Below are 27304 nucleotides of genomic sequence, written 5' to 3' on the forward strand. Positions count from 1 at the left end.
TTTAACCCCTGACTGGTATAAGAGATGGGTGCATCTACAGCCTCTATAGTAACATGTTTATTTGTTTGTCAATGGAGGATGCCTGTTACCAATAAGTTTTGTAAGGTAGAGGAACGGAGTACACATTTTTATTTTACCTTTTACAATAGTATAATAACATTAATACTACAAAACGTTTTTCATGCAAAATAATTTATTTTAATAATTTCAAAATTAATTGAAATCATTTTTACAGTCTACAGCAGTGGTCTGTTTAATGCAGATATCCCTTTTGAATGACAAAAACAGTCTGGCCATTGGGTACATAGTGAAAATGCAAGTGTTTTTTTGCATCATTAACTTAAGTGTTAAGTATTATTTAGATTGTGAAAGCCTTTTGCATCCCTGGACTCAAAAGTAAACTCCTGGACCAAGAAAAATAAATAATATTAATACAATACAACTTTACTTAGTAGACACATTTTCTTGTATTTTCAAAAATCTGTAGTAGTAGTTAATTGGCTGAAGTAGACTTGAGCCTGAAGATGTAGGTTTACATTTACTGAATTGCAACAGATCTACCCTTTTGTAGAACACTTGGCTAACTCATAGAATTCAGGAGTACTGCAAGAGTAAATCTTTGTGAACTTGTCCCTTTGTGAATTAAGCCCAGGTTTTAGGACATGCATAGGCAGGAATCTCCATCTTTATCTCAGTGAATTGCATCTAGTAGTGCATAAAATGATACTATCTTTAGGTGTGCTTCACATACTCGAAAATGTCTTTGTGAATTGACCCCAGTGTTTGCATGAGGATCCCAATGACGCTGAGGACATTCTTATGCAAAGTGTTTGAAATTTCCACTTTGCAGGAAAATCAGTTTGACTGGAAGTCAGCAACGTGCAAAAGGTCTGACAACTTTGTCACAAAGCTTGCTCTAAGAAGCTGCACTGTCCTTACAAGCTAACCCAAGCACTTAACCTTTTGCCTTCATGAAAATAAATCCTATGATATCCCTTCTTCAATACTCTTTGTGTGTCCTGCATCTAAAAGGCGTGAATCCTATCAGGACCCATTCCTGATGCATTCACAGTTTAAAAAATGTTAAAATTGGTTGGTAACTCTTCTAAATATTTTATGTTCTTAACATTTATAAGGTTTAGGTTGGTGGAAGAATTTGGTAGGCAAAAAATATTAAATGATATTTAGAACTTTTCTGCAACTGTGGAGAGGTGTGGCTACAGCCAGACAAAAATGGTGGCTCAGTTTGCAAGCTCTGCTTCACGCGAAAACATTTCTTCCCTGCATACTGCAGTAACCTGCTTCCTTATCCCGGTGAGGTCAGCCATGGTCTGCTCACAATGTAGTGAACACAGCGCTCTATCCTGGGACCTCCAACTGACTTTTGAAGCCGTTTTCTGAATCAGGATTCTCCCAGAGCCACTAAACCCTTGTGTTTGTCTTGCTCTATCATGGCCCCACGGGGACTCTAAAGTAACCAACGACCATTGTGCTGTTTATTTTGACCTCCATGCAAATGAAAGTGCTCTCTCTTACTTCTACCCGCTTACCAGAGGTGTAATTACTACAGGAGCACCAACCTATGTTGCCAGCTAATGTCTACAGTTTACATTCTAAACTTCCCTGTGTCTGTCCTTAAGATGGCCATCATGGATGCTCATTGTTTCTTTAAGACTCTCCTCAGGTCACAGTACTCTCCCTCTTTTAAGCCAAATAGCAACTCATTTACTGCAGCTGCATCTACTTACACCCCCTACCTGTAAATAGGGTCACACCTCCTGCGCTACCCTGTGCACACAACATTATCCATTTCCCCAGCATGGCTGAACAGAGAACAACTGATGCAAGGGGGACCACCAAAGATTTCAAACCGGCCCAAGAAAGGTCAAAACAGGAACCACCCACCCCTGAATCCCCCATCAAAGCAAAATCGGACAATAGCGCGACCTTGGACTTGATCATTCAAAACCTTGATACGCTGCACACCCTCACGCAATCCACCAAAATACCATGGAATCTATGCAAATAGACCTTTCCTCCTTGAAACAGAACATTTGTCTGCTGGGGAGTATAAGCTAACTGGAAGACCATAGAAAAACTCTGCTAAAATTATCTCAAATAATATGGTGAAACTAGCTAGACTAGAAAAAAGCATCACTGAGTTAAAGGACAAAACCAGACGGGTCAATTTACGAATATTTGGATTACCAGAAGGAATGGAAAACCAGGCTCATCCTTGTGCAACATTCATAGAACAATGGATACCACAAGTCCTAGGTATACAATTTGCCAAAGACTTTGAAATAACACAGGCTCATTGAGTACCTACCCACACTATGAAAAACTCTGATGCACCTAGAGCCCTCATCATAAGACCCCTATGCTACTCACACACCGAAGCTCTCCGTAATCGGACCAAGAAGATGCAGAGGATCAAATGGCAGGGCTTATCTATCAGGATCAAGACGACTCAAAAGACACCGTCAAAAGAAGGAAAGAATTCCTATCCCAACGTCGAGTTCTAAGAGACTTATCAATGACATTTTTCTTTATCTGTCCTACCCATTTAAAGACAACTTACAATAGCAAATCAAATATCTTTGATGATCTGAAAGACCTGGACACCTTCTTCACCGACATTCAAGACATGAAAATGAACTCCTAACATTGTCAGATTGCCTCTTGGCCAACGTGCTTCATAACCACCCCAAGCTAACAAGTTCTAACAGGCTCTTAAAAGAGCTAATAAATGCTAACACCTACTTACAGAATCCTGCATCAACAATCAGTAGTTCTTCTTTAATAACATGGTTGTCTAACACCAGACTAACATCATCATGTGGCCTTATGTATCTAAACACATATGTCTACGATAAGCTAGACAGCACGGGCATGCACTTCACTAACCCATCGGTTGGCCTTTCCTCCGCTAACATCCCCTTTTCATTACTCCCTATATTTGCTTTACCAGTCTCCATTTGCCGAAGGTGCACTGTGTAAATGTGCAGTAATATTTTGCACTGTTGTTCCACTCTACTATACTTTCGATTTAACTGTCTAATATATGGCCATATTCTATTAGTAGATATAGTTTCTGCGACCTCCTAAGGTAATCCTTGTTTCAGTGAAGGTCATCTTAATGTTAGATCCGAAGGTCACCTACCACCATTGATAGAACATTTACTAATAGAGTTTGAACTGCTTTCACTGTGTATATCTATTTTTACTAGAACAACACTGCTGCATTTATATACTGCATAGCGGTTTTATGTTCCCAGTTTGCTACACTGCAGTATTGCCAATTAATCTATGCATTAAAGTCCTTTAAGGGCTCCATAATTTCAACAAGCTTAGAATTGTTCCTGTGGCTTGCCTTGATGATATGAAATAGTGTTCTAAAATGCTTGCATTTCAGTTACAAAAGATTTGTTTGTTCAAGCTACAATATCTGACTGCACCAGGTACTTTTCCATTTCCCTACTTACCCAACCTACTCCCACAGGTCTTTATCAAACTCTCACTAAACAACACTAAGGGATTCAATTACATTCAGTTAACATTCCCCCAAACTCAGCTCTATCATCTCACTTTACGCATCATTTCACTCTGCTCCTTAATTATCAATCCCAACCCCTCATAGCACATCGAAAGGGCACTCACACAATAGCCCATAGCTATTGTGTACTAGTCCATGCACAATTCATACTTAATCAGTGGAGGAAGCGCACAGATCCTCGATCCTAGTCTCTTCCTCCAGTGGTCCCCACTGTCCACTCTCTTCTTGGAGGGTACCCCGCCACATGTTACTTGCATTTATACTACCTTTTGTACTACCCTCATCCCCTCTTCTTCTTATTCTATCCATTTCTTCCTTCATATCTTTCTTTTGCTGCCTCAGATCTTCTGGCTCTTCCCTACCTTCCTCCTTATGCCCATCTATACTTCCTAGCCCTCTGGCTCCCTACCCCACTCTCCACCGTTCACATCCTCCGCCTCCTCCATGGCATGAGACATGGATCTGCTCTAAATCAATTCCCAACAATGCCTTATGCACACCTTAAAGACCATCTCCCTCAATGTTAAGGGTTTAAGGCAGCCTACTTAAAGACAGAAAATCCTAGCCTATCCTCATAAACTCAAGAGGAAGGTCAACGTAAAAGAAGCTCTCCTTCTAAAGAAATCCTGGGTGGGTGACATTTCATGTGCCCTTGCTATAAACAAGAAAAATGGCCTAATTACCCTTATATCTACCTCCTCTGGTCTCACCATTATCTCATCTGTGGATGATCCAGAAGGCAGATGGCCTATTACAGCACTACATAAAGACAATACTGACTGTACAGTTGTGAATATCTACGCTCCAAATATCTATAACTCAATCTATTGGACTAACCTTAGTAAAAAACAATTCCCTTCTGATTAACTGCTGTAGACTAATTATGGGTGGAGACTTCAACGTCCCATGGGATGGCACTCTGAACAGGAACTCTGCTTGCTCTTTTGGACCTAACACGTTTCACAAACAAATGCTAAACCTTTGTAAAACTCATAATGTAAAAGACGTTTGGAGACTCTTCAATCCTACAGGCAAGGACTATTCATTTTTCTCCTATCCCTACAACTCATTTTCAAGAATCAGTTATATTTTAGTAGATGATCTACATGTTTCAGGCACCTCAAATCCAAACATTGAACCTATCTTGGTATCTGACCACACCTGCATTTCCTTACTCTATGATATCGCTGATATTGCACCTACGCCCAAAATATGGAGGATGAATAACTTCATTTCAGAAGACCATAGATTTAAGGAATTGATCAAAAATGAGATTGAACACTATTTAGAAGCTAACAAAAACTCTGTCTCTAATCCTCAAATAATGTGGGACGCTCTGTAAGGCCACAATTAAAGGACACATGATCAAGCTTATGGCTAGGTGTGAGAAGACAGTTCCGGCCACCTGGTCTGACCTGATTTTTCACTTTTTGACCATCTGGTTTTTTACCTTTATTGTGAGGAAGCCTCCTAGTCGGGGACTGACCCACAGTAGACTCATGGTAAAATGGACTGCGTCTGTTTACCGCGGGTGCTGCCTTGCTAAGGAAAGGCTGCTGTGCCACAGCAAGAGTAGGAGGCCCCGGGCTGGTTACACAAGACCATGTGTGCACATGGGTGTGCACCTATGTGAGGGCTGCCCGGGGAGGAATCCTGGTGTGTGCAGTCCAAGAACTTCACTTAGGTCACCTGGCACAGAAGGAACTATGCAGAGTGGGTGGTGACCTGGAGTAGGTCTCATGAGATGGGTGTACACATGTGAGGGATATTCATTGTGCTCATTGTCTTTTCACTGGAGGGACACTCCATTAAATGTAAATGGAAAAGCGTGGCCTAGGGCATAACTCAGGTCCCCTTAGGACCCACAGAGACCAGAGTCACACCAATGTACACTGTAACCTGTAGGAAAAGATTGATGCAGTAGGTTACAAAAGCCTAGTTGTACAACTTATGGGTCATCCAGAAATGCCATCTTTCTCTGACTCAGCTCAGGATTAGGGTAAATTACGGCTCTAGCCAGCTTCTTGAGTCAGGCCTTGCATCAATCAGCCAGCTGTCAGTTTCAGAGCACATGTGGCCATCGCTCCTGACAACGCCATTTTGAGCTATCTCAGAAGACTGTGCAGGAAGGAGGGGACAGGGGGAAGGAAGTGATGTGCTACATCTGGATAGGCCAGAGGTGCAGGCCTGCTGGACACTTCCACCCCCACTTAAAAGGTCCTTCACAGGGGAGAGCTCTCTCGCTTGGCTGTGCTTCACTAATGGACACTGTGACTGCAGACAGCCGTCATGGGCAACTGGAAGGAAGAACCCCATGACTGCCCTCTGGGGCAGGGACCCTAACCCTGAATGACTTCAGGCCTGGCGAGGTGAATGCCAGGGCCAGGTAAGCTGGCCCCTTTACCCACCACTGAGGACTATTTGGGGGAAACGCTAGGCTGGCACAAGGAGACCGTACTACCCAGAAGAAAAGGAGGACACCCAGAAGAAAGGCTGGCGCAGGGAGTCAGTGGGATTGGCTACCTACAATCTGGAACCCTTCTAGGCCAGGAGGCCTAACGAAAGTCCTCCTGGTGGCATGGGCTCATCACTAGGAGGCAAAACACCAAGATCATCAAAATGGGCCCTTGAGGGCCTGAGATATCCCAAGGGGAAGATCTGTGACTTTTGACCTATTTCAGAGTGAGCGACGAAGCGTGTAGAGCTCCACAGCCACTCTGGTCGATGCCCTCAGGGTGGGTTAGGGCTGTCCCCAAGAAGAGGAGGAGCTGAGGGTGTGCCCCCGTGGCAGAAGAGGGGACCCCATGAAGCCTGGCCTATTCATGGAGACAAGGTGGGGCAGGTGCTGCCGCACACCCCTCCTTGCCGTGATGGTGAAGGGGCCCCAGACCCCAATACGGTGCCCCCTTCGCCGTTACGCACCCTGTTAAAAATCCAGGAAGGGGGCCCTGGACACCATCCTGGGGCCCGCCAAGAAGGATGGCCAGGAGGGGGCGTTGCGCCCCCCACGAAGATGGCCACCAACTGAGGAAGGGGCCGGCCATCAAAGACAAAGCCGGGGAGCGCAGTTGCGCTCCCTGTGAAAATACCAACTGGGTCCCAACCCTATCCCGGGCCTCTGTAGAAGTCAGGGTGCTGTTGTGCCCCTGTGAAGCCACCCAGAGGGGCCCCGGACTCCATCCCGGGGCTCTGTGAAGAAGAGAGTGGGGAGTACCACTGCGCTCCCCAGGAAGTAGAGGAGGGGCCTGGAACCCATCTCAGGGCCAGATGCTGCAAGAGAGGAGGAGGGGGAAGTGCCATCGCACTCCCCCCAGGTGGCCCACCCCACTGCCGAAGCCGCTCGCATCTGCCCGCAGGAGCGGACAGACATCAAGTGCAGGGCCGGCTCCCACGGCAGCACCTGGAGGTGCTGGCCATGCGGGGCGTTGGTTGCAGCAGTTGAGGGTGGGCTCCCCAAGCCGCTCCCTAACCTTAGGGGGGTGTTCAGGTGGGACCGAACACCCCCCAGTACGAGGACTGCCAGGGTTGGGCTCCCCAGTGCGCTGTCCTCCAACAAAGAGGCAGCATGAAACAGGTGTCAGGGTGGGACTGGAGCCCCCCAGCGGTGCGCTCCCTGCGCTGCCCTCCAACAAGGCAGCCATGCAGGAGGTGTCCAGGTGGGATAAACTAAAGCAAAGTGGCTCTCCATGGCACGAGAGAGCCGCTCATCACATATGCATCCCGGCCCACAACACCTTGCGAGGCCCAGCATCGCCATGAGCCTAGTTCTCAGCTCGTGGTGGCCCCAAAAAGATGGGGCCACCACCTACCAAGTGCCCACAGACAGGGGGAGCTGCAGGAGCAACGTTTGTGTCTCCACCCTAGGTTGAGTGGGACAACAGAATTATAACCCCCACCTCCTCCCCAAGGGTTTCAGCACAATGTAAAGCACAAGCTTCTTGGACCTTTTGTTCCTTTCTTGTGGGACTGCACCTTCTAGGGGTGTTGGATGGCATTACCTGAGGTTAAGCAAGAATAACTAGAACATAATCTGAGAGTAATCTAAAAATAATCAGAAAGTATTCCTTATTTTCAAGTTATTCCAACATGCCTGGACATGTTTCTGGTTGATGCTGAATTGAGTAATGAGACTGACAGGCATCTCTTATCAAAGTAGATGTATTTTATGGCCAAATTTAGGTGCTTTCACTCCAACTTACAGTCAAATATTGCATTGTGATACCAGGAAATGTTTTGTCATGTGGGTTGTTGGATTATATATCACCTCAGGGGAGACCAGAATGATTACACAATGTTATCCAACAGTAATTTCATCAAGTGTATATATTTGTTAATTGTTGCCTAGTATTGAGTAGTGTGTGTGTATTAAATGTACTTTTACTTTATCAAATAAAAACATTTATTGAGTGTCATGCTTGTGTGCTAATGAATGGGGATTACTAGCCCACACCACCTCCCTTGAGTTAGTCTTGAACTACTATGCAATGCTTCCCTATGAGAGTCAGTCGCAATAATGGGGTGTTTGGTTCCCAGTGGTGGCCGTGTGAGGACCCATTACTTGTGCAGGCCACACAACTAATGACCCACCTTCCAACACTAGGGAAAACAAACATGATAAAAAAGCCTTAGATCAATTGGAACTCCACATAAAGACACTCGTAAAATCCCTTAAACGCTCGAGGGATAAATCACAACTAAACCAACTTACTAAACTAAAGTACGAATCCAACAAAATCCTAAGTAACAAAGCTCACATTCTATTTCAGAGATACAAAGACACCATGGCCTGCGGCCGAAAACAAATGGGTAGAATACTAGCCTCATACTTAAAACATAACTGTAATCGATAAACATGGCATACCATCTGGCAATGAGAAGGACATTTTGAACACCTTTGAGAACTTTTATTGTAAAGTCTATACTAAAAGTAATTATTTTCCACATGAATCCTGCTTCAACTATCTTAAATGGATTAATATCAAAACAATAGACAAGGACACCAAACTCTCTTTATAAAGCCCTATTTCCAGACAAAAGATTCTAAATGCAATCAGAAAACTCAAACCCAGAAAAGCCCCAGCATCCTTTTACCAAACATGGACAGCATCTCTAATCAGTCCCCTAGAGGACCCTTTTACCCATTTTTCCATCAGTGGCTCCATTGCAGGCACATCTACAGAATCAATGATTATAGTCATCCCCAAAGAAAGAAAAGATCACTCCAGCCTTAAAAACTATCGTCCCATTACTCTAATAATTATTGATTGCAAAATGTATGCGAAAATCCTCGCACAAAGACATGAATCCATTCTTAACAAAATAACTCATCCCTCCCAAACAGGCTTCATCAGAGGCAGATATGGTGCAGACAATATCAGACTTTTCAGCCACATAACAGAGAAGGCTCACACCCTTAACGAGCCCTCTTGTGCAATAGCTCTGGATGCCAAGAAGGTCTTTGACAAGGGCTCACGGCCTTTCCTTCATGCCATGCTCACAACCTTCAACCTAGGTCCTTCTCTCATCAAAATGATCCTCGCACTATACAAAGAACCCAAGGCCAGAATATGTATTAATGGTGGCCTTTCAAATACATTTACTCTCCATCCAGGTACCAGACAAGGTTGCCCTCTCTCACCATTACTATTCCCCCTAACACTGGAACCTCTTCTCATAGAAATCAGAGATGACCCCTCCATACCAGGGATCTCCTGTAAAGGAAGCCTGCAAAAAGTGGCAGCTTATGAAGATGACATTCTCCTGTTTCCTACCCAAGCAAACACAGCCCTACCCTGCATCATGACCACTAAAAGCAAATATGCCCATGCCGTTGGTTACTGTCTCAATAAAGATAAAACTGAGGTACTTCCTCTCAATATACATTGTAACAGCTCCATTATAAGTAACCTTGGCCTCAAATGGGCTTCTGACAGAATTAAAAATACCTGGGACTATGGTTTTTCAAATAACTAAAAGAATCCATGGATTCCAATGAGAAAATGACCCTATCCAAAATTAAAGATATCATAGACAACTGGTCCGCTAGATACATCACATTGTGGGGAAGGATTGAATCTGTTAAGATGATGATCTCCCCACTCATTATTTTCCTAATTAGTAATGCACCAATACACCTTTCCGACACCTTCTTTACCAAAATTGATTTAATCCTTACTGAATTCATATAGCAATCCATAAAACTTAGAATTCTCTGAAAGATATTAAGACTTCCAAAATCATTAGGTGGCTTAAACTTACCAGACTATAGGAGATACTGGCACACATTCCTAGCTAAACAAGGTAGCCTCTGGTTTCCTCTCATAAACAACGTCTCCTCTTCATGGCTCAAAACTGAAAAGGTGCTAGCGAATCCCCTCACCCTCATTTCTTTTCTCACCACCAAGAAAATAATAATGGAACACTCATCACTCATTCTCACTGATACTGCACAAGCTCTCCAGAAAATTTACATTAAGCTCCCAAACAAAATTTGCCACTCCACTCTAGCCTCACTATGGCAAAATGATCACCTGAAACTAGAAGGCAAATCATTTTTTTAGAGAATTGTGCAAAAAAGGTATTTTATACATAGGAGAACTTGGTTCTCACCACAATCCTTGACCCTTCTCTCAACTCAAAGCTAAATTTGACTTAAATGATTTAGACTTCTTTCATTTAAAAAAAATTAAAGTAAATATTTCCAAACACCAAACCCCAGTGACTGCTGACCTTCCAATTACTCTTCGCTCATATTCTAAAGGAGGCCACCTAGCTTCCAAACTCCACTTCCTCCTCTCAGCCACCAGCTCTGTGTTAAAGAAATCACTACAAAATAAATGGGAATCCCTCCTCCTCAACTCCAACTGCCCTAAGACTGCTCCAATGAACTGGCCTCACATCTGGGCGAATCTTATAACAAACAAAATCACACCCACTTTAGCTCAAAGTAAACACTGGGTGACTCATATGACCAACTGGACCCACACCAAAATGTTTAAAATGGGACTCCACAACTCTAACAATTGTTGGAATTGTAAGAAAGAACCAAGAGACCTGGAACACATGCTTCGAAGCTGCACCTTCTCTGAAAACATCTGGGTGGAAATCAGTATTTCTAGATCTAAAATTGTAAAACTAACATGGGCACCTACCATGGTCTCCATTTCCCTCGGTATCTCCCCCCCCCCGACTTGCACCACAAACTAAACGAAGAAGACCACAGGCTTTGGATATCCTTGTATCAACTGGTCTCAAAGTCATTCTCTCTAAATGGAAGGGTTTTTCCAAACTTAGCCCTCACACATGGTGGGACTAGATACAATTCACCAGAGGAGCGGACAACTCCTTGAATACATATCTAAAGATTAAATAAAAATAAAAAGGAGTCAGAATCTGGTCCAAATTTGACAAATGTATTCAAAATACACATCCATAGTCAACCGACCCTTCCCTCCCATATCCACCCCCTTCCTGTACTCCATTATCTTGACCACCCCTCCTCATACCTCCTCCATATCTCTTACCTCCTATCTTCTACCGCCTGTCCTATCTTCTACCTATTCCCTTCTCACCTTCCTCCCACACTCACACGATCATCAGGGGTAAGCTACTTTTAGGTGGCCACCTACCAGTCAGTTCAGTGATACCCCTATACAAATATCATACTTATCCCACATTCACTCTTCACTCCATATACAGATACTCAATCCCCTCATCACACATGCAAATCTCCTTACCTGTACCTATGGTATTGTTTTGAACTAATAGCTATGATACCCCCACAATACATTTGTGTCTTCTCCTATATCCTTACTTGTGTTGTACTTTTGTTGTTCTTTACTCATGTAAAACCCTAATAAAATGTATCTTGAAATAAAAAAAAAGAACTTTTCAGCAACCAAGTGTATTACTGCATGACATACCGTCATGGATACAATTCCAGCAAAACCTACTCAGAAATGAGGTGGCTTATTCACAAAGGTAAATCTGTATGTGTACGTTTACTACAAGTAGATTTACAAATACACGTTTGAGTAACTCTACTGCTTTTGGCAATTCACGATTTACAAGTGTAAAGTACTCAAAACTGAACACTTACATGTCCCCATCCCTGAAATAGAGCTTGGAGTCAGTAAAAATGTCACCTTTGACTGTAAAGTTACTACTAGTTGTGCTTTACAACTATATTCTACTTTCAGGGCACTTGGGAGAGCCCTGCATAAAAAATAAGAAAGAGTATTTTATCTTTAATATTATTGCTAACTAATAATATGTTACAGCAATAATAACAATTTTAAAACAAACAAAAATAATTGTGAATATATATATATATATATATATATATATATATATACGGTCTGATGTTTAAATTATAAAGAGTCCCACCTAAAGTAAAAGTACATATATATATTTTTTCATTATGTATCACTTCTTGAAAGTCATACATCCAATCAAGTAAACGTAATCTAATTATTTTAATAAATGTTAGCGTTACATTAATATTTTTTATGTTTTTATTAAACCTTAAATACAATATATTTATATTTTTAAATAGTTCAAATATTTGTTAACATAAATCTTTATAGGGATTTATTTTAAGTCCAATTTTCTAACATTTTCTAATGGAGGCTGTTGCAGTACCATTGATTGGCCATGTGTGGTACTGGAATTACTCCATGTCTGAGCTGGACTACATCTATGATTGTTTTGGGTCGTTTTTGGCTGAAGCAACTATATAAGAGCAGTGTTAGAATTGCATTGGACTTACTATTTTGTGTGAGGGTGCATGTTCCTCCCTAAACCTCTCACCTCTCCCTTACCCTCCCTTAGATCTCTCCTTAGTCCACTTTAGTCCTCCCTTCAGCTCTCCATTGCAGTAGTAAGTTTTTCCTATTTTCTGTCCACTTTTCCATCCCTCACACATTTACTTAACCCCTCCCCCGCTATGGACATAATGGTTACATCTGGTGGCGTGGCACTTAGGTGCCACGGACGTAACCATTATGTCCTGGTATAGGCCCTCAGGGGAAGCGCTGGCGCTCCCCCCCAAGGGCCTCCCCCCTCACTCCCAAGGACAGGGCTGGAAAGGAAATCGCTTTCCCTTCCACCCCTGCTCCTCCTGACCCCCCCAGTGACGTCTGAGGACATCAGCACGTCAATGCGCACTGACCTCATCAGAGGTCAACTCCCGTCGCTGGAGGAGAAACTGATTAGTTTCTCCTCGGTATGGGGGGCACGGGAGGCAGAAAGGCATGAAAAGGGAAGGAAAGGCTTTTCCTTCCCTTTTCATGTCTCTCTGTGCATTACTGCAGCACAATTGCATAGCAATCCCACTAGACACCAGGGATTTTTTTTATTTTATTTATATTGATAAGGGGAGCGACCCCTGGGGGCAATTTTTTATTTTTATATTAGGCCTTTTCTGCCCCTCTGGGGGCAGATTTGCCTTTATTTATTAGGCTGATCTGCCCCGGGCGGGGGGGGGGGCAGAAGCCATTAGGCACCAGGGATGTATTTTTTAAAAAAATTATATTGATAAGGGGAGCGACAGCTTAGGCAAGGGTCACTCCCAGGGGGGATGGGGCCAATCTTTCTATTAGGCCTTTTCTGCAGATTGTCCTATATTAATTAGGCCGATCTGCCCCCGGGGGGCAGAAGCCACTAGACACCATGGATTTTTTATTTTCATTTATATTGATAAGGGGGGGTGACCCGTTACGCAAGGGTCGTTCCGGGGGGGGGGGCAACTTGTTTTTAGGCCATTTCTATTAGGCCGATCTGCCCCTGGAGCGGCAGAAACCACTTAGGAACCAGAGATTGGTGTGTGTGTGTTTTTTTGGGGGGGGCAGGCCCTTGGGCAAGGGTCACTCCCCATGGGGGCACATTACCGTTGGCCGTTTTTGGAAGGCCCATCTGCCCCCAAGCGGGCAGACAGCCCACCAGAAACCAGGAAAGATTTTTTTCCAAAATAAGAGGTTGGGGGTATGGCCATATCCCCACCCTAAATAAATGGGGCCAAAGTTGTTCTTCCCATCAGTAGGCAGATGGGGCTATTACCCCCAATCCACACCCGGGGGGGGCAGAAAGTCTACTAGATGCCAGGGAATTTTAAAAAAAATAGTGTGCTGGTGGCTACCAACCAGTATGGGCATGGTTATGCCCCCACCCCAACTGAAGGGGGTAACAGTCTTTCAGCTCTCCCCCCACACACTAAAACATCTTATCCCACGGCAAACAAGAGGACATTTGATTATTTGGGGTTTTGGTTTTACCTTTGGGCCATAAGAGCTTGGCTAACTCTCAAAATTGTCCCACTTGGAATGGTGAGGGCTGCAGTTTTTGGACTTTGGGAGGTTGCCATGTAGAAAAATCCACAAGATCTAGACAAATCTGAAAACTAAACATCTGGGTGAGTCCAGGGTGGTGTGCTTCACATGCAGCCCGAACCATTTTCTTACCCACCATGCCCTGCAAACCTCCAACTTTGCTGGAATTCACACATTTTGCCCACATTTTTGTGATGGAATCTTCCAGATTCTGCAGGAATCCACAAAATCCCTTCCACTTAGCATTGCCTCATCTATACTGATAGCAATTCTGCTGCACTTGTCAGCCTAAAAATGTTTTTTCAAACTGCCCTTTTGGACCCACTTTGGTTCCCCCTCAATTTAGACATGTTTTTGGCTCTTCCCTGTCACAGGCACTTGGCCCACCTACACAAGTGAGGTATCATTTTTACCGGGAGGCTGAGGGGAACGTTGGGTGGTAGGAAATGTGTCCCGGTGCAGTGATCTCACCCAGAAATGTGGGAAAAGTGTGATTTTTGAGCTAAATTTTAGGTTTGCTGAGGATTCTGGGTAAAGAAACATCGGGGGATCCACGCAAGTCACACCTCCCTGGATTCCCTCAGGTATCTAGTTTTCAGAAATGTTTGGGCTTGGTAGGTTTCCCTATATGGCTGCTGAGCCCAGGACCAAAAACGCAGGTCACCCCCAGAAAAACAGGTAGTTGAGTATTTGATCATTTTAATGTGTCCACGTTGTGTTTTGGGCCATTTCTTTTTGCGGGCACTAGGCTGACCCATACAAGTGAGGTACCATTTTTATCGGGAGACTTGGAGGAACGCTGGGTGGAAGGAAATTTGTGGCTCCTCTCAGATTCCAGAACTTTCTGTCACTGAAATGTGAAGAAAAAGTGGGTTTTTTGGCCAAATTTTGAGGTTTGCAAAGGATTCTGGGCAACAAAACCCCAGTGAGAGCCCCACAAGTCACCCCATCTTGGATTACCCTAGGTGTCTAGTTTTCAAAAATATGCAGGTTTGGTAGGTTTCCCTAGGTGCCGGCTGAGCTAGTGGCCAAAATCCACAGCTAGACACTTTGCAAAAAACACGTCAGATTTCAATGTAAAAATGTGATGTGTCCAGGTTGTGTTTTGGGGCATTTTCTGTCATGGGTGCTAGGCCTACCCACACAAGTGTGGTACCATTTCTATCGGGAGACTTGGGGGAACACTGGGTGGAAGGACATTGGTGGCTCCTCTTAGATTCTAGAACTGTCTGTCACAAAAATATGAGTAAAAAGTGTTTTTTAGCCAGATCTTGAGGTTTGCAAAGGATTCTGGGTAACAGAACCTGGTGAGAGCCACACAAGTCACCCCATCCTGGATTCCCCTAGGTGTTTAGTTTTAGAAAAATGCACAGGTTTAGTAGGTTTGCCTAGCTGCCGGCTAAGCAAGAGGCTAAAAATTTACAGCTTGGCACTTTGCAAAAAACATGTCAGATTTCAATGTAAAAATGTAATGTGTACATGTTGCATTTCCTGTCGCGAGCATTAGGCCTACCCATGCAAGTGAGGTACCATTTTTATCGGGAGACGTGGGGGAACACAGATTGCAAAACAAGTGTTATTGCCCCTTGTCTTTCTCTACATTTTTTCCTTCCAAATGTAAGACTGTGTGTAAATAAGACATCTATTTGAGAAATGCCCTTTAGTTCACATGCTAGTATTGGCACCCCAGAGTTCAGAGATGTTCAAATAACCACTACTTCTCAACACCTTATCTTCTGCCCATTTTGGAAATACAAAGGTTTTCTTGATACCTATTTTTCACTCTTTATATTTCAGCAAATGAATTGCTGTATACCGGGTATAGAATAAAAACCCATTGCAAGGTGCAGCTCATTTATTGGGTCTGGGTACCTAGGGTTCTTGTTGAACCTACAAGCTCTATATCCCCGCAACCAGAAGACGTAACAGTATATTGCTTTCAAAAATCTGATATTGCAGGAAAAAGTAAAACATTGAGAAAAATGGCTGTTTTTTCACCTCAATTTCAATATTTTTAATTTCAGATGTTATTTTCTGAAGGAAAACCCTGTAGGATCTACACAAATTACCTCTTGCTGAATTTAGAATTGTGTCTACTTTTCAGAAATGTTTAGCTCTCTGGGATCCAGTATTGGTTTCACACCCATTTCTGTCACTAACTGGAAGGAGGCTGAAAGCAGAAAGAATAGAAAGAATAGTAAAATGGTGTATGTCCCAGTAAAATGCCAAAATTGTGTTGAAAAATTGGGTTTTCGGATTCAAGTCTGCCTGTTCCTGATAGCTGGGAAGAAGGTGATTTTAGGATCGCAAACCCTTTGTTGATGCACTTTTCAGGGAAAAAACCACAAGCCTTCTTCTGCAGCCCTGTTTTCCCATTAAAAAAAATAATTGCTGAATTTTGAGTCATTTCTTCGTCTCCTTCAGGGGAACCCACAAAGTCTGTGTACCTCTAGAATCCCTGGGATGTTGGAAATAAAGAACCAAATTTGGTGTGGGTAGCGTATGTGGACAAAAAGTTATGAGGGCCTAAGCGCGAACTGCCCCAAATAGCCAAAAAAAGCCTTACCACCTGAGGGGGAAAAAGCCTGGCAGCGAAGGGGTTAAAAAATATGTGTGTTCTTGTGCAGGGGTCTCAGCGGATGGCTCACAGATCCCTGCACATAAACAATAAGAGAGGTGGAGGCAGTGAGTTCCACATGCAGGTTTGTGAATAGAATTTTGTAGTATGTTAGCAGTAGTGTTGTAGTTCGACGAAATGTACTACCATATGCAATTTGTGGATTGGCCTCTCCATCATTAAATGTAATTAAAAGAAAATACAGGTTTTGCCAAAACATTAGCAGCCAAGTTACTGCCAAATTTTCACTCTTTATTGCCTGCCTGACACCTTTTTGAAAAGCTGTTTTCTCAAAAACTATAGAAAGGATTACAGCAAACCACAAAAAGAAATGTAGCTTTCATTCTGCAGTTGTTGTAAATCCATTCAGTGGTGTTAGTTATAGTTGAGATCAGAATTTCCAAGGGGAACTGCATCTGTTTTGACCCTCCTAAACTTTTCGCACAAATCTTCATCAAACCATGAATGCCAACACCTAACCAGTTTCATTTGAGGTGTGCCACTTTTTGTGCAGCTTTTTCTAATGACAACAAAGTTATAAGCAAACCAAAAAATGCATTTTCAGTGGAAAGTGAGGGTGAAAAATCACTGCAGATTAATGGCCCCTAGAGGTCTGGAAGGTAACAATAGTTAGGTAAACTATAACAAATAAAATGTTCTGCAGCCCTTCATTGGCCTGCCATTGCCAGCAGAGGTCGGTCTGAACTGTTAAAAAACTGAGAAAATAGACAGCTCTCCCTAAGTAAATTAGCTCTGGTGTCATAGTCTCTAACAAAAAGTAAGAAAATAGTATTTTGTCTTCTATTTAGGTAGTAACAGAAAGCCATAATTTGGGTTCAATGTGCCCCTGAAAACCATGAATGCCAGTGCCACTGCATCTGGTGCACTACTCATAGCTATGCAGCTGCTCTTCCCTCAGTGCCTCATGACACATAAAGTATTAGGCCCATATATATCAAGATTTTTTCTGGTTGCAAACGGGCCGATTCTCCGCACCCGGAAAAAAGCATTTTGGCATGTATCAAGCCAAAATTGCAATTCGGTAGCAAGCTACTGAATCACAGATTTGGTTTGCGACCAAACAACAAATTTGGAATCTGGAAGGGGATGTTTTAATGTTTTGTGAATGAATTCCAGTTGCAAAACAATAATTTACAGAGTACAAAAGTTTAGTGGTAATGCATTCGCAAAGAGGAAGGGGTCCCCAAGGGAAAGTAAATAATATCTATTAAGAGCAGGCAGTGGCCCAATGGACCACTACCTGCTCTTAAAAAATGAAACTGTTCTCCTTTATGAATAACGGGTTGCATTTTTAAAAAAGATTGCTTTATTAAATAGCAAACACAGACATGTTAGTCAGCTGACTGCAGCAGGCCACCATTCCTGTGATGGCTGTGATTCCCAACGAGTCTAAAATTGGGACCTACGTCATTATTATGCATGGGATTTCTCTTTGTGGCCCACTAGGAATCCCTAATGAAACTCGAAAGAGTTTCATTCATTCAGAGTACTGATTTCCTAATTGCGATTCAGAGAGAATCACAATTAGGCAATCAGTACTACTATTGTTAGTGCATCTGGCACTTGGTTCCATCTCAATCCGCCTCTATTTGAGCTTGGGTTGGAAGTACATCCAGTAATTCAGGGGAGAAATTAACAAAATCCGAGTTACCTAAAATTGAGGTGATTCAGACATTGGCCAAATAGACTCACCCAGGTCTGCGTCACAGAAGGGTATCCAGTGCAGATCTCCCTAGTACTAATGCTTGTGCCGCTAGCAATTCCAGCAGCTGAAGATGGAGGGCAACCTAGGGAATGAACCTGACTCCTGGGTGTAGCAAAGCACAGGTTTCACTAGAACAACCTACCATGTGTTTATACTTGAGTCCTGAAAACAGTTGAGAGGATTGGGAAGGGGGCTGGTTTCGACAAGGTAGACAAAAATATTTCACCTATTCAATTTTTGTATAACTCTTCTTATTAAAGGTATTGCGTGAGACAGGTAGACAGCGTTTCAGCATATAAACGTTATAAACCGTTCGATTGATTTCCCAGTTTGCAAGACATTTGACATAAACTGCACAATACTTTCCCCGTGCAATCCTACCGTGCAATCCTACCGTATGGGGAAGCTGGGCGAGGCCGTCGGCATTTCACTCAGGCCCGATGAGAACTATTTCATCCTTAATACACGTTTTTATCATCCCCGGATACAATGCAGAGCAATTAAAAAAAGAGTGCCATTTTTACGAAATACAAACATAGGTAACACATTTTTCAAGATAATTTACAAAACAGAAAAGTGAGCACTATCAACACTTTAATATATCGCACATTTTTTTTGTTGATGTTGCAGCAGTCTCTTTGTAAGCCAGGTGACTCGCATTTATGTTTATGAGTCAAATCCTTTCTGTTCTGACACATAAGTACTGAGAGTTTAACAGGAGGTGTGAGTGGTATCCGGAGCAGGAATGACTCATTGCGCTTTTCGTTGTGACTAGCATTTGCTTTGTATGCTGAATTTCTGACGAGGAAGTGTTTGATTAAAAAAGCTACCGCTTTAAGGGTTAGCCAGTGCTTTCATAGTTTCATGAGATTTTTGCCAGATGCCATCTGTTATACTGGTAGGCCTGTTGTCGTGTGTGCCCTTCGGTGTCAATAAACCACCCTAATAACCAGAACAAATAGCGCATTGATGTGAAGAACATTTCATTATAAAACAATTCACGCATACACCTGAAAGGTTTTCATCATATCAACTTGCCAGAAATACTAATCGGAAGCATTTCCTCTTCCTGCTATCAAAGTGTTTTTTTCATGGAGATTCATATGCTCATTACTCTTAAGGTAAGTGTATTTCGATTACATGTAGCAACATGATAAAGAAAGCAGGAGTGGCGAACCCCTGTACGCGTCCACTCTCATCTTGGGCTACCTTTTTACTTTACATGAAGCACTCCTCACGAAAATTGGCTAGGCTATATTATTGTCTACCACGTTATGGAAATCACAAGAAGCTTCATGACTAAAATGTATGGCATAGTCCAATTTGCATCTGTGGGACCATGCTGACCTTCCTTCATGCAAAAGGGCACAGTAGGACATTCACATTCCTGGGAGGGGGGGCACTAATTGGGAGTCCATGTTATCCACGCCTGCAAAACATTAATAGTTCAATCCATAACACAAGTGCATCTCCTCATCATAGACTTGCCCTTAAGGTCTGTGCAGATTCACCCATTTGTGACTGACAAATCAAAATGAATACAATTAGAATTCTCTATTAATCATAGATTGCAGATTACATTCCTATTGGTCCAAGTCATACTTTTGCAGACCTTATAAAGTGCGAGTTTGGGGCTAGCGTTAAGGTGCCATTGCGTATTTTTCACATCCTCCTTTCTTCTTTCCATGAATCTTTTTTCTACGACAACAGATCCTTTTTACATTACTGTGTTAAGAGCACTCTCGCACCATAAATCCAGATTTAAGTGCACATGAACCAGTATTGAGCCTAGAAGTGCCACACCGTCCCCTGAATAATGGATATGAAGGGCATTGATTTGATGGGGCTGAGGGGTTATTTCTTGTTAAGGTATAAGGAGACATATTTACCATTTATTTATTTATTTAATTGTTGTCAGCCTATCCGGCCATAACAATAATACACAATAAGTATCAATCCATCACACGCAATAAAATCACATTAAATAAAACATTGTAAAAAAGAAAAACTATACTTGAGTTTTTGATTTTACGTGGCCCTAGGTGAATCCAATATGCCCTGCAATATCATAAAACTTGATTATTAGCCATAATTGGCATAAGACTCTTTACTTATTCTAAAAACATTATAGATCTAAAATTTAAATATCCTATTCTTGCACTAATCATTTGGGTTCTTGCGATACCTGCCAGCAGTATAATAATAATAATAATAATAACCCAGGACCTTGCCTGGTTTAATCAGCAACCTTCAGCGATGTCTCATACTAATGATAGCTAGGATAACACAAGTAATTATACTTAGGCCAACTGTGAGTACATTGATGAACGTAACTTCCACGCTTCCAATATATAAGTTGAAACCTTCGCCACAATATGTTTCTCATCTGATCGCATACAAAGCACTTCCGCCTCATTACATTTCCTGATCCCGTATGATCTAAAAAGCGGACGTAAGTACAATTTGCGGAGTTTAAGCGTAAAATGACATAATAAAAGGAAGTGGGATAATGTTTCTTGGCCACCATGAAGGCAAGGACAGCATTCTGATCCGCACTGTGAGACGGCTTGCCATCTGTTAGTCACCGCCTTCACTGGTAATGTACCCATACGAAATTTAAAATAGAGAGCCCTTTTTTCTTCCGGATAGATGCAGTCTATGAAAATTGCTGGTTTAAGCTCTTGGTTGAGCAAAATGTACCTCTTGAGTAAAGGGCTAAGTGTCTCACACATACTCTGAGTCTTTTGGTCCCAGTATGCCTTTTTAATGACAGATAAACTGGGCTTTCTGATTTTCCCTGGATGAAGCCAGAGGTCTTCTTGGCCAATAGCAACCAGGGTAGTTGAGATGTGTTTAAACCAAGGCAATTTTCGGTAATTTTGTAGCTTCATGATGTCCATGAGTGTTTCTCTGTATGGTTTGAGTTCCTCTTTTGCCCAGATACGGATCCAATATCTTATCGGGGCCAGTGCAATGTAATCCTCGACCTTTCTCATTTGTAAATCAGTTCTCAACGCATTCATTGGTGCGGCAGTGCCTAAACAAAGTAATCGGCGTAGGAAATTATTCTCAGTTACTTGTATTAATGGGGTCTTTCTAAATCCCCAAATCTCTGCGCTGTAAAGTGCTGCCGTCCTTGCTTTGGTTTTATAAGCAAGCATTGCAGAACTCACAGAATGGTTGCCTGTGGCTTTAGCAAATCTAAGTACCGCTCCGGCGTGCTGGGCCAAGGAGATGTTACTTTTGTAGATTTGTGATTTCCATGTCTGTTTTTCGTCCAGTCTGCAACCCAGGTAGTCATAGGTGGTCACTCGAGCCAAGGGCTTGTTGTTTACCCTGAAGGTCGAATGCATCGTTTGTTTTGGGTTGAGAATCATAAACTTTGTTTTCTCCTCATTAATTACCATGCTCCTTGAGGTGCAAAATGATTCGAAACCCCTAAGTAGACGATGCATTGCTATCTCTGTTCTTGCCAGTAATACAGCGTCGTCAGCAAAAAGCAGGATAGGTATACTTTCATTGGCTAGTTTTGGCACATCCAGATTTAATTCCCTCAGATCTTGGCTTACTTTATTTATATAACAGTTAAACAAGGTTGGGGCCAAAACACATCCTTGTTTTACGCCACGCTGGATTGGAATTTCTGCTGTATAATCATTTCTCGTGGAATATCTAACCCTAGCAGTATTCCCTGTGTGCAGTAGAATTAACAGCCTTAGAATTTTCCCCTGTATGCCCATTTCTGACAATAACTGCCATAATATTTGGCGATTGACGCTGTCAAAAGCTGTTTGAAGATCCACAAAGACCAGATATAATGCACAATCTTTTAGGGTGGCGTATTTCGCGCAGATCATATTCAGCTTAAAAAGTTGATCTATTGTGCTTTGGCCTCTCCTAAAACCAGCTTGGTGTGTCGATATTAAATCTCCATCCTCCAGCCATTGATCTAAACGCAGCTGGATCAATTTGGCGAAGATTTTTCCAACACTGTCAAGCAGTGAGATAGGCCTATAGTTGCACACCAAGTCCCGAGGTCCTTTTTTGTGAATTGGGACAATTATTGATTTCTTCCAAGAGGTCGGAATTACCTCGTGGTGCCAAATACTGTTGAATATGCGTGTTAGAGCAGGCAGCCATAACGTTAACTGATTACGATAAACGTCTGAAGGTATGCCGTCTGGGCCTGCAGCCTTATACGGTTTTTGAAGGAGAATAACTTGTTTAATCTCTCTCTCGCTGAATTCCGGTGTCAGCTCCATTGCTCGAGGGATAGAATGGGTTGCTTGCGTGGCATTTGTGCCAAGGAGTTCGTTTGGGACTAATTCATTCTGGGTTCCATTTGACGATCTAATAAAACTTTTTGATGATGCTACATAGGTCGTTTGAAGTGGAACTCCCTTGTTTGATCTTTGGTTACTACCTTCCAGTCCTTGGATGAGGCTGGTTGAGTTATTCATACTCCGGAATGCCGTCTTGGCCTCTTCCTGGTACAAGGCGGTAAAATGCTCTACCCAGAGTTGTGGGTTGATATTCAATTCTAGGTTCTTCGAAGGGCCTTCGCATCCCCATCTGACTATCTCCCAAAACTTTTTGCAGTTTCCTGCCGATATTGCCTGCAGGAGGGATTTCCAGAGCTTATGTGGAAATGTCTTCCTTTTATATCTTAGTAATTTTTTGTACTGTTGCCTGCATTCATAAAAGTATTGCTCATTATGGTTGTTCAGATGGCGATTCTTTAGTGCTTGCGATAGTGTCTTTTTTAGTTTCAAACACTCTTCATCGAACCAGCCCTCCATCGTACTAGGGTTAGTTTGGGGATGCTTAGTTCTTTCCTTTGTTGTTTGTAGTAGCAAGTTGTTAAAATTATCCAGTAGGGGTAAAGCTTCATTAACTGGTAGGTTTAATAATGTACTAAGTGATAGGAACCAGGTTTGACTAGGTACACTCAAATAGGGTTCGTCCACGTTCGACCTTAGTATGTTTTTCCTATTTGGTCTCATGGTTATTGCTAAGCAATTTCCGTTAAGTGGAAACTCAACCTTCCCCAGGCTTGCGTCCGGATGGATTATCTCCATTAGCAATGGGTCGTGGTCACTCTCGATCCTGTCCCTTATTTCCATATCGATAACATAATGCCAGGCTTCGATGTTTAAGGTATAAGGAGACATATCATGCAAGAATGAATGCAGACACACAGATTTGTTCATGTTTTTCCTCATTTCTATTCAAATTTACTTTGAACAGGCGATGTGCCCAGGTGACAAATTCAAAATGTGAGGTGTCTCTCTGTTGTTTGTTATACTGATGGGGGTAAGTAACAACTGCCCCTTGCTGCAACATGTTTTTAAAACTAAAGTAAGCTGTGCAGTTAGTGCAGGAAAAGTACTCAGAAATGGTTATGAATACTAACAAAGTTATGACTTTTCGGATGTTTGGAGCATTCACAATGACTGCCTCCTAGCTTTCCCATGAGAACACCTATTTTCACACCATTTACAAAACTTAGCAAACAAACACCAAAATATCAGACCGCCTAGTGAGTTTTTCGCTTTTGTAAGTTTCATAAATGCCTGTAAACATCCACAAATTCTAATTCTGTGAATCCAAGCTTCACATTCACAGGTACGATCAGCAGTTGGGGGCTGGCAAGTATGTTGATTGGAGGGACGGGCAAATGGGTGGGTGCATAAAATAAATGCATAGAAATAAAATAAATACATAAATTAAATAAATGAAAACTTATTTACTGTGCTTGCTGCACATTTGTCCTCATTGCTCCAGACCTCCTCTTTTCATCACTTTACATCCAGGGTCCCAGCTAACTACCTCAACCAATCCTGGGGCTGCTCTCACGCTGTCTTTGTGTATTACTCCCAGACAGTGAGACAAAGTGAAACTAAATGTTCACAGGACGGGCCACCCTGCCAGGATGAGAGGGACAGATCTGGTCCCTGGCCCAATTACATTTAGAAAGGAATGCCCCCAGCACACCCACAAATAACTCGACATCAGCCTATTGTCACCCTAGACCCTGTGGACCCTGGGCAAGGAAGGGAAGGAAATTCCAGAACTAGATGTAAAGGAAAGCCAAACAGTATTGGACCCTCAGAGCAACTATTCAGTTAACTCTGTGACCTGCAGAGGACCCCCAGAAGGACTGCCTTGTACTTCAGAGGACGGTCCTGCTGCTTTAGTCCTGCTTTGTATTTCAGATGGTTGCCCTGCTTCTACCAGTGGATTGCACTGCTACCTGAAGATTGCTTTGTACCTTCAGAAGGCCTCCCTGCTGCTTGAGGCCTGCCTTGCTGCTTGGTCCCAGGACAACCAAATTGACTTTCTGGTAGTCAGGTGGCTGACTACCTGTTCTGAGCTACATGGACACACCAAGCTCCAGAGGCCTTCCTGCAACTGCCCAGCTGGCCTGGTGCACTGGATCTGCCAAGACCTGCAACTGAACCTGCCTGAGCCTTGCTGGCCTCTATGTGAGTGTGTTCCTGTTCCCCCAAGCGGTGTCTCTCCAGGTCCTGGACCCTTGGTTGGCATTGATTGAGCTTCTCCGCTAGGGTTAAGGGAGAAATCCTGACATTTTCAGCTCTTCATTGCTGCGAATGGGCTGTCTGAGCCAAGATCTTGCTGACAACAATGACCACTGAGAAGCTACAGTAAACACGACTCTTCGAGCTACAGGGACAGTCGGCGATGCATGGCAACGCAAGATCTGCACTTCATACTGCAGTAACAACAGCCTGTGATGACCGCCAGTGTAAAGCCTTAGAAATGACTGTCTGTGACACCTGACTAATTTTATAGATTAATAAGTAACCCTTTGAGTACATCTTGCAAGCAAACAAGGCTTGGTGCCTAATATATAAAAAAAAGTGCCACATTTTACATGATAAAAGTGTGCCCTCTCACTGATTGGAGGCCTAAGGGCTTCTTCACTGTGTAGGTTCAGCCTCATTTTCAATGGGACAGGGCTAGTTGGGACCAAAATGTTTAATTCTAGATATCTGCCTAGAAAAACGCAATACTTAATTTTCAATATCTGAGTTGATGATGAACTTATATTTTTGAGAGCTGGCATGGAAAGGAAGCTTTTTTAGGAATGTGCTGTAGGCTGCCTAAGTCAGATCTGGCTTTTAGAACCAGTTCTGCCACACGTCAGGGTTAACAACTCTAACTCACAAGACCATGGACTGCCTCTGAGCCCAGGATGGAAAAGGGGTGCTAACTGCTGACCGCTTACCAGGGGTTACCTATCTGGGTGTGCGAACTGGAGGTGCTAGAGAGGGCTTTTCTTATAAAATTTCAAGACCCTCTTAGGCAGCCAGACTCCACTCACAGTGGGCTAGAGAATCACTATGAACACTGTCAGCTGAGAGGAGAGCAAATCTAACAGGGAAGTATCTAAGGAACTAAAGATAGGGCTGCCTGTTGGCAGAATGGTTCTACCACACCGAAAAAGCGGCTCTTGGCTAATTGAACTGAAAAAAAGAGGTTGGGATTGCAAGATAATTGTTATGATTGGGTGCCATATTTCATCCAGTTGGTGGCTAGTGTACAGGACCTCTACATCACTAAGATTCCTAAGAACATACCTGAACCTGGGAATGCTGCAGCTGAAAAAGAAGGCCCTGCTGGAACAAAGAAGGCTCTTCAATTGCTGGAAGAAGATAACTCACTTAAGGATCCACAGCTACCATGGACTGGAGCTGCTCTCCATAGAACAAGTGTTTTTTTTTTTTTCCTGTTTCAGGTACACAAAAGTAGCCAAGCTCCTGACTTCAAGAGGATCAGCTGACCACAGAGGACTGGACTCAGGATGAATCCTGGTGAGAAAAAGAGCTGATGCCTAGAAACCTGCCTGTAGGTGATATGGACTACAGGAGTGACAAGATGAAACTTTGTAGCAGTTGCAGAGAAGTGTGACTTCATCATTTTTTCAACTTCCGGAGGAATGCAACAAGTTATATAAGGCTTACCCAGGAAGGCTGCACCCTACATAGGTAAAAAGGGTAAGAAAACTAGGTTTGTCCAAATCAGAGTATTTTGCTACAGTAAAAATTGTTTCAATGGAACCCTGAGATAAAAGGTATCTGGCCTCGGGAAGTCTTGTCCCTCTACAGCTTCCAGCCTTGCCCTGTTGGAGGTTACTAACTTTAAGTGATTGAGTCTAAAGGTGAAACCGTGTACCGGAGCAATGAGTCAAATCTATCTTACTGGCAAAGAAACCTCTACCTCTGCTTTGCCCCCCTCAGAGGTTTTGATGCCAAAACCAACAGCTCCAGCAGGTGCTTGATGATGATATATCTGACTTCGCTGGACTCATAAAATGTATATGTCCGGTTCCTCTCATCCAGTTTTGATTTTCTTTCTGACTTTTCCCCATTACATTTTTCTATTTTTTCAACATTGGTTTGTGAATTTTATTGTGTTGTTTTCTTGACCTTAGGATTGTTGGCATGGTTTGAATTTAACACATACTTCTCTAGTGGTTGCCTTTTTCTTGTGCCTTAGCAACCAAAGATTGAGCAGGGACTCTCTTACAACTGTGATGTGACTTACGCATATTATGTTTATTATGTTGTTAAAAGTTACACTCTTCCAGTTAATAACCCAGTTTATGACATTTAATAAATGATCCATCTAGGTCTTGTAGTCTTCAGGCTACCAACATCGCCTAACTGGAGATTGAACTGCAATTATACCTGACAATAAGATGTCCTATTTTGCTAAATAAGTCCACCTCATCACTGTAGCCCTTAGGAAATCATGAGACAAATGCAAATCTCGGCCTCCTTCTTGAATGCGTTTACACCTGTGACTTAGGGTATAAGCCTCAAGACTTACCTCATCTAGCAGACTTCTGCGTGAATCATTTAACCACTTCTAGAGGATTACAAGAAAGCAGGGGTTGGAGGTATTTAATTAAATTATGCATTAAAGAAATTATATTTAACAGCAGATCTGATGTAAATAAAGCAGGGGTAGGAATAACTTGCAGAATTTTATGAACTGGAAATACATGGAATTCCCTACAAATTCCACTAGATTATGCAGAATTACACGAGAAGAGT

At 42.7% G+C, this 27304-nt stretch overlaps 1 protein-coding gene across 1 annotated transcript in view; it reads right to left on the bottom strand.

Moving 5' to 3' along the window:
* The window catches only part of CA8 (carbonic anhydrase 8), a 793085-nt gene that overhangs the window by 429619 nt on the left and 336162 nt on the right, over positions 1 to 27304 (bottom strand). The window lies entirely within an intron of this gene.

This window comes from Pleurodeles waltl, chromosome 2_2, assembly GCF_031143425.1.
Source record: "Pleurodeles waltl isolate 20211129_DDA chromosome 2_2, aPleWal1.hap1.20221129, whole genome shotgun sequence".
NCBI lineage: Eukaryota > Metazoa > Chordata > Amphibia > Caudata > Salamandridae > Pleurodeles > Pleurodeles waltl.